A 9,858-nucleotide genomic window follows, 5' to 3' on the forward strand; every position below is an offset into this window, starting at 1 on the left:
AAAGATCCGATTATCCCCCGGGGCGATTACCCTACTAACTATCGGTTGGGTCTCCTTCCGCAAATACCTCCCCGGTAAGCTGTTCTCATAGCCTGCAATGTGGCCCAGCACTAAGATAGGTGGTGCCGAATCAACGATCCTAAAACCAATTTAACTCAGGTTACTCCGAAAGTGGTAGCAGGGATACGAGCCTGACAACCACATCTGTTGGGGCGATGAGTGCCCTTTATAATACCATCATATGGATAGCCCACCGGAGTTAGCTCATTACCCGGCCCGCATTGGCTGACACAACAGTCCGGGTCCGTATCGACGTACCTCTTTGCGAATTGAAACATCCGTTACACAACTCCCCCCGACGGCTTCTGACCGGTGATTCGGGGGGGGGGGGGGAGACGGCGATCCGAGTTGCGACATGGAAATGCTACGCCCGTTCGGATCTGAGCGAGCAGCTGAGACGGCGGGAGTGAGTTGAGGTGTTTTGATTGAGCGAGACACAGCCCTCACTTCTCACACATACACACACGCTCACTCACTCACTTACACGCGTCTGAAGACAGACCACTGACACACAACAAACGCTTTCTGGGCCCCCCAGAGCTCGGCTCCGACCGGGGCGGGGGTTTCCCTTCCTTGCGCCTGGCCGACGGCTCAGTTCAGGGACCACCCCTCTTCAGGCACATCGATGAGCCGATAGGCGGCGGCGAGCGCAGGGTCTTCCGCGCTATCGCTGTCCCGCTCCCCCCCCCTTCTACCGATGGGTACCTATAACAGCGCTTCCCGAACCCTCCTTCCAGGCCATTCCCTTTGGGGTGTTTGTTTTTTGCCCAAGAGAACTGCAGGTCCGAGTTCCTCACAGCTTGCGCCACCCCCCGGCGCCTTCTTCCTTTCTCCCCACAATGTCTCAACGCCATCTTCCCAACCATCGACAAAGTCGAAGCACCCCAGCCATCCCTTGCGTCCCGCGATGACGGGACGCGTTGGTTCGCGTCGTCGTCATCATCATTATCATCGTCAAAGGGGCGTCAGTGAAGAGAAGGGGAGGGGGGGGGGTTTGTTTGTTTTGTCACTGTATTCGGAGCTGGTAAACTTGGGAAAGCCTGTGCTCCGCCTCCCCTCCTTCCCTCTCTCTTGCCCGACAGCGCCGCATCCGCACGTGAGCGCATGTGGCCACGGACGGACAGGCGATCAAAGAAAGAGACGGGATGCATGTATGTAAGCTCCGCGGCGGGCTGGCTGCCCCCCCAAGCCCAAGCCCAGCCCCCCTCTCGAGCGCGGGCGGCTGGGTCGCCGTTGCTACTTTTCGTTTCCCATCGTGGACGGGGAGGGGGAAGGTACGGGAGTACCCACTTCGCTACCGGGCAACTATCGTGATGGACCGATAACGCCGTCAGATCTGCAAAGTAACCCAGCGCTGTTTAGGCCTCAGGCGCCAACAAGTGGGGACTGAGGCACCCACGGAAGACAAGGGGGTCTTAGGCACCCACCACTTAGCAGAAAAAACCTAGACTAGACATCCCCAATTTACTCACTCAGTTTCCCACAAGGTTTTGTCCCTTTGGCTTCGTTCCAATTTTTCTAGTCTCCCCTTCTAGAAACTAAAGAAAGATAGGGCCGTCGCTTACTTTCGCCCTATTAAGATTAATTAATTTAATTCCTAGTGCTAGGAGCAGACTACACACTCTAGAGCCACTATTTGTCCTATTTAGCTAGATATAACTTATTAGAACTAAAAAACTATAATTATAGTAGATAGCTATTTATTTTTACCTTTATTACCTTATAAGGCTAACGTTAGAGAGTAATAAGTACCCTTTACCTTATTCTTTATTAGGCTCTAAACTATAAGCCTAGAGTTATTATTACTAACTACTTAACTATTATTAGAATCTAAATACCCTTTAGTAGCTTAGTAGCTATTACTTTATATAGATTAGTAGCGTCTTAGCTAGCTATTTATTCTATTATTAGAATAGTTATCTTAGTCCTTATTAATTAATAAAGTAATATTATTACCTTTATAGCTTATTAGTACTATATTCTTTACTCTAACTTACGTAGTAGATAGAGAGCCTTTTATATTACTAGTTAAGGAGGCCTCTTTTCCTTAGGAAATAACCCCTATAAATACTACTATATAAAGCCTTTAGGAATTTATATTCTTAAAAACTTTATAATAGGTGCTAATAGACATTAAGTTATTACTATTATATTATTATTTAGTATAGACCTTATTACACCTACCCCTTCTTAAAACCCCTTATTACACTACTAACCTTATAAAAGGCACTAACCTATAGACACCCTTTAACTCTTACTTTAGAAGAGCTTAATCTAAGCTATTTATTATAAACTAAAAGAATATATAGGGAGTATATAATAAAGAAAGTTCTTATTATTAACAGCCTTACTAGTAAAGCTAACTACTAGGAGGCTATTAGTAGGCTTATTACTAGTAAGCGTATTAAGGTTAAAGATAAATTACTATAAATAAGATAGGTAACACTTATAATCCTACTAAGGTGTTAGCTATTAGGCCTATTAATAGGCACCTAACCTATACCCCCCTATTAGTTAGGACAGATAACAAGCTTTATCCCTTATTATCTAACCTATAATACTAAGTTTCTCTAGATTCCTAACTTTTAGTAGTAAGACTTCTATTACCTAATAGCTATTATAACTATATTTTAAGTTTAAGAGGTTATAAATTTAACCCTATATATTTCTAGACTAAGTTATTAGAGCTATTAATATATTCTATAATAGTAAAGCTATAAGCTTCTTAGATAATTCTAGTTAACTCTCTAATATTATTTATACTACCTAATAAAAATTAATAACTAATATTAACCTTAATAAAATTAAAGTAGTACTAAAAGAATAATTCCTACTACAGCTTAATAATAAGCTAGAGGAGACTACTAATATCTAGACACTACGTTAGGAGCTAAATAAACTACTACTAGTATATTATAATAAAGCCTACGCTTTCCTTTAATAAGCTAGTAGTTAGGACCCTATAGGCAGTAACCTATTATTACTAGCTAAGTTAATAGTCTTTAAGTAATTAACCTAACAGTTTATAAAAGGAATACATAAAAAGGACCTCTAAGCTATAGCTATAAATCGCTCTACTAGTTAAGCTCTAAGCCTCTAAGAGTCCTATAACGCTATCTAGCTTACGTAGTCTATACTAAATAATTACTATTAGCAGAAGCAAGCCTAGATTAAGTATAACTATACTACTATATTAAAGCAGATTTTAATTAACTAGAATAATAGTTAGTTACTTAATAAGATTATCTAATAGTAGTATAGGTCTATAGTAAGTATACTAGTATTAGACAGGGGGATCCTTTTACTCCCTGCTCTACTATTATTATATTTATTATACTAAGTTACTATTCTACTAGTATTTAACTACCCTACTCTTATTCTTTAGTATAGTTAAGCTTACTAGTCCTATTTAGGTAATAACAGATTAAGGCAGGCTACCTATACCTAGCTACTAATAGCATACTAATTGTTAGCACTAGTTACTTAGCCCTACGTAGCAGTAATAAGTAATAATTAGAGACAGTAAGGCTCTAGAGATAGTTAGAATTAAGGATACTAAAGTGCACCACTTAGCCCCTAGTTAATAGGACTATATAGACCTCCTTAGTAGAATTTAGGCCAGAACTAATTAAATTAGACCTAGACCCCTCTATATAGACTCCTATAGAATTAAGGCTAGACAGGCCCTAAAGCCTAGAATACTTATTAGACTAGTCCTACTAATATAAACCTATATCCTTTAAGTAATAATACTTCCTAGGCTATAAGACTATACTAATAACCTATAAATAAATAGTTAGGCCTAACTATTAGGCAGTAACTACTAGTAGCACTTATAAACTAAGGGTTTAATACTATTAACCTAAGTCTCCTAAACCTGCCTAACTAGACTACTTCCTAAAACCTATTTATAAATAGGTCTTATATATTTAGTTAGGAGTAGAACCTTATAGTTATGTTATATATTAAGTGTAGCTATAAGGGTTATAAATTACTAAAATATAATAATTAACTATTAGCTATATAGAAGTAAGCTATTCTATAGAGTATTACTTTCCTATCTTTATAAAGCTAGAACAAGAGAAAGTTCCTACCCTCTAGGCAGATTAATATCTACTTAGCGCAGATTTATCTACATAATATTATTTAGTATAAGATATATTTAGACTTTAAGGCAGGAGATAACCTATCTAATAACTAGGATTAAATAAAAAGCCTTACTATAGATAATTTAGCACTATATAGCTTAGTTAACAGCTATATTATAAAGCTTATAGTCCTTAAGAAACATTCTAGTTAGGGCTCTAGCGCTAATAACTTAGTTCTAGTTTTAATAGAAGTCTAGGCTGCTATAATATTAAATAATATAGGTAGTTAGGTCTTAGATATACTTACTAACCCTAATATAGACCTTACTTATTAAGTCTAGTTATTAGTTAACCTAATAAGAGCTGCCTTATTAGTTAATAGCTATACTAGTAGAATAATATCCTAGAAGGATATAGTCCTTAGCCTATTAGATAGAGGTATTTAGAAGCAGAAGTAAAAATAATAGTTAGCAGTATAGAGGAAATAGGGCTAAGATTAAGTAACCTAAAGACAGAGTATTTAGGACCACTATTTAGCCTAAAGTTATAAGGGCTAGGTAGACTTAAATAATAATAAGTTAGCTGCCTTAGTTAATAATAATAGATTAAGAGCTACTACTTAGGTTTAGTATTAAGAGGAGGCCTTTTACCCTCTACTAGTTCTCTAAGTTTATTAACAACCCTTACTATCTTAAGGACTATTATTAGTGCTAATAAGTCTATACTGTCCTATAACTATTCTATTAAGTTTACTTTTAAACCCTAGCTAAGACTAACCCTATACTAAATTAAAAAAGAAGATTTAGAAGCACTAGACAGGTTTAAGCCTAATTATTAGCTAATAAGGACAAGGGGTATTTAACTAGGTTAGCTTAGTGCAGAAGATTATAATACTACTAAGCCTTATAGATTTTTAGTAAATTAGTCCTTAGGGCAGTAAGGAGTTTTAATATCTATCTACCTAGCTATATAGTAAAAAGAGGGCCTATAGCTAACCTATAGAGGCTAACATTATATAACCTTCTAGATAGTTAAATACTAATTTTAATATAAGTATAGTTACTACTTTAAGCCTAATATTAGGCACTAACTAACTTAGTAAGGTTTATTCTTAAATATAGCTATTTTATGTTAACTATATTATATCTATTAGTAAGCAGGAGGGAATTTAGTCTAAATTACTATAAGATTTAATATAAGCTAATTAGGGCTTAGAGTTAAACCTTATTTTACTAAGGCTAGTTAAATAGTATAACCTCCTAGTGCACTTACTTTAGGGAATTAGCTTTACTAGGCTCTAAATCTTAACTACTAATAACTAAGCTATTCCTATAGAGTATTTTATTACTATTAATATTAAGACCTCTAGTATTAAAAAGGAGATCTAGGTATATATTAGACTAAAAGGCTAGTATATTAGGAGCATTAAATTACTTCTAGGTCTTCTATAGCTATAAGCTATAGATATATAGATATAAATTTAACAGGTAGTACTATAGATTAGTAATATATTTATTAGTAAAGAGGTAGTTAATATCTTAAGACTAGTTATAGCTCCTAATCTAACTTAGCGCTTAGTGTTAGGCCCTAAGTCTATAGACGTTTATAGGCAGGCACTAAGTAGTTAAGACTAGCTATTAGATAACGCCTCCTTAGACTTAGACTTAAACTAGAAAGATTTATTAACTTCCTCTCTTTCTTTAAACTAACTAACTAAAGGCAGACTAGGCCTATTATTAGTTATAATATAACAGCCCTAAGGGCTCTAGGTAATCCTAAAGACATAACTATAGGTTTTTTCTATCTCTTACTCCTTTCTTTATAGCTTACTATTTATACCCTAAAGCTTACTATAATAAATAACATATAACGTTAATATTATTACTTCTAAGCTTTAAGTGCTTAAGTTAGATTAAAGACACTACCTAAAGGTGTTTTTAAAGATAACTATCTATAGAGAGATCTTAGTTTAGAAGAGCTAGAATTAAACTAGTTAGACTTTCCTACGCTATAACAGATTAAGTGCTACCTAATTAACATATAGACACCACTAGATATTATATATAGCTAGTTTACTAAGTTATAAATCTATCTTAGCCTACTAGTGCTAGAGGATATAATAAAAACTATTAAATAAACACTTTTTACTTACTAAAACCTTAGTGCTAACTTTATTATTAGCATAGAAGTAATAGATATATATATACACACACTACGCCTAAAACTAGGTGTAGTCCCTTAGAACTAGTCTCCTTAAAAACGTATAACCCCTATAGAAGAATACTAGCTATAGTAATTAGTAGCTAAAGGGTGTAAGGCTAGTATATTTAAGAGTATAATAACAGTAAATAGCTAGCTCTTAGATTAGAGGAGTAAGCTAGTATTAGTCCTAAAGAATCTAAATTAGTTAGATAGGGAGTATTAACTTACCTTTAATTACTTATATATTAATAAAGAGATCCTAGGCATACTTATTCCTTAGTTACATAAGGTCTATAACAAACTTTTAGACTAATAAGTAGGCTCCTATTCTAAATAGGACTTAAAGAATATATACTAGTCTGTCCTAGTTTATCTAGACTAGTAATATATTTACGCCTTCTTAGTCCTATATTAGCCTTAACTCTAGCCTACCTATATACCTTAAGGTATAAAGACTAGTTACTACTTAATAACAGAGATAGGTCGTATTGTTTTAGGCCTAATTCCTACACCTAACCTAAAACCTTCCTTCTTTTAACTATAGGAACTAGGAGGATTATAATAAATAGTTAACTACTTTAATAACATATTTACTCTTTACTATACCTTTTAGGAGAAATAGGTATTTATTACTTACTATCTTCTACCCTAAATACTCTAGAGTAAGCTTTACCTCTTATAAAAAAAGGTTATAATTAGGATAAATAAAGTTAAGGCAGTTAGTTAGGTCTATAAGATATATAGTATTAGGGTAATTAAGCCTAAACAAATTAATAAAATTAAGGAGTAGCTAGTACTAACTAACTAGACCTAGGTGTAATTATTTCTAGGCGCTATAAGGCCTTATTATTAATAAATAAAGAACCTTATAGAAATTACACGCCTACTACACTAATTAATAAGTAAGGTTAATTAGACCTAAGGCACTACTAAGTCTCTTATATTTACCTTAGTTAAGGACTTAATTATTAAAGCTATTAAACTTTATAGACATAAACTAGGTTAGCTAGTTAATCTTTTCTTAGATATATTAAGCTACACTAGTAAATACTACCTAGTATAATAACAGAACAGCAAGCTAGTACTATTACTTTATAACTTATTCCTATTTACTAAGGTAGAACGTAATTATAGCACCTATAAGTATAAACTAAGGGCTATTATTAAATTCTATAGGTAACATAAGTATATACTATAAGCCCCTTAGGTCTTAACTATTTAAACAGACTATAAGCTATTAATATAGTTCCTAACTTCTAACTATTACTCTAGAATATATATATAATAAGTTACTAAGCTCTAACTTTTAAATATTAAGATTAACTATATTTAAGGTATATAGAATAAAGCAGCTAACAGCTTATTAAGGACTATTTTCTTATTATATAACTATACTAACTTTAATATCTTTAAACTATAGGGTTACTTAGATAAGAATATCTAGATCTAAAAAAATAGCCCTAACAGCTATAATAATATACTATAGACTCTTAATACAGCTTATTAACAGGAAGTTATTATACTTAACTAGTTAATTAATTTATTAGATATCTATTAGATAAAGCTCTTCCTATAGCGTAGGCGCTAACTTTCTAGCCCTAATCCCCTAGATAAGTAGTATAAATATAAATAGTATAAGGACATTATACTATATCTATATAAAGGCTTAGTCCTAAGAAATTAGTATAAATTAAAGTATAAACTTATATAGACTATTTATAAAGTAGCTAACTATACTCTTAAGGATAATAAACTCTAGTACACCTAGTAAGGCTATTAATAGCTCTATTTACTACTATATAAAATTACTATAGCACTAAGGAAAGCTTATAATAAGTCTAGACACTTAGGGCCTAACTTAATATAGTAAAGGCTAGCTACTGCTATTTTTTAGCCTTATATAGTCCTAGATATAGTTAAATATATTAGTAGATACTAGTATTATACTTAGTTTACTTTATCTAAACTAGTAGCACTTAATATACCTATATTAATTTTAGAACCTATATAAGTTATAGGTATTAACTACTTAGGTTCTTTTCTTATAACTATAAAAGGGTATTAGTACCTCCTTATCTAGATTAATTATCTAAGCTAGTTTATCTAAGTAAAACCTACTATATTAACTAGATATTAGGAGGCAGTAGATACCCTTATAGCCTAAATAGATACCACCCTACTAGAACTAGCTATAATTTATTCTAACATAGGTTTAGCCTTTATAGCTAAGGGGTTTAAGGACAAGATAGTAAATAGAGAAGTCTTAGTAATTATTACTCTAGCTTAAGCCTATAAGTCTATAAGCATAATTAAGGTCTATAATAAGCTAATTTAGTTAATCCTTAGTAAGTAGTATACACAGCTAGGCTCTAAATAGGATATAAAGTATCTTAAAAGCCTAAAGGCACTAAATACTTATTATCTTTAGAAGACAGCACTATTACTATTACAGGTCCTTTATAGACTTACTAGTTAAGACCTAGTTACTAAGCACTTTAGACTAACCCCTAATAGTTACCTAGTATAAGTAATCTAGAATAGGACCTAGCAGCTACCTACTAAGATTAAATTAGGGGATACTACTATATAGTATATTACTAGGCTAAAATAGAACTAGAAGAAGGCAGTAAGTTAGAACATAGCTATTAACACTACTTAATAAGCGTATTATAAGCTCTAATAGTGTAAACTATTTAAGACAAGTAACTTAGTAATAGTCGTTTAGAAAAAAAAACCCCTAAAGTTAGAACTAAGGTAGTAGGGCCTATTTATAGTTAATAAGTAGGTTAGATAACTTATATATACTTTAACTAAGTTAGATAGGACTAAGATATCTAACAAGCAGTATTAGGACCACCTTAAGTAATTTATTCTATAATCTAGATACCTCTAGACAGGAGCTAATCTATTGCTCCTATTTAGCTAGGCCTTATAACAGGCATATATTTATAGGCGCTAATAATAATTATAATAAGATAAGTCTATTAGGACTTATTACTAGGGCCGTCCTATTATAAAAGCCCTAGATAAGTAACGTATTATAGCTAACTTATAACATATTAATCTTTATTATTTAAGTTAGTATCTATTAGAAGGAGTAGCTAGTTCCTACCTTATTAGTTAGGTTTAGTCTAACCTAACTAATTTTTCTTACCTTCTCTTTAAGGTAATTTATCCCTACGCCTATCCTACTTATTAACACCTCTCCTCCTTACTTTTACTACTTTACTACCTTTACCTACCTTTAAGTACTTAACTACTATCTATTTACCTAATTACACCTAATCTCCTTATTCTTATTAAATTCTTCTCTACTCTAATTATTTATTACTAAGGTAGTTATTATTAATAGTTTATACGCTAATTTTTATTATTTTATAAAATTTTCCTTACTTTTGCTTTATTAGACTACTTCTTAACCCCTACTGCCTATCTTAGTTAAGAACTTACTGCTTACCTAAAAAGATTTTAATAAGACATACTACTATAGACTAACTGCTTGCTACTA

This window comes from Colletotrichum graminicola, assembly GCF_000149035.1.
Source record: "Colletotrichum graminicola M1.001 genomic scaffold supercont1.14, whole genome shotgun sequence".
In the NCBI taxonomy this organism is placed as follows: domain Eukaryota; kingdom Fungi; phylum Ascomycota; class Sordariomycetes; order Glomerellales; family Glomerellaceae; genus Colletotrichum; species Colletotrichum graminicola.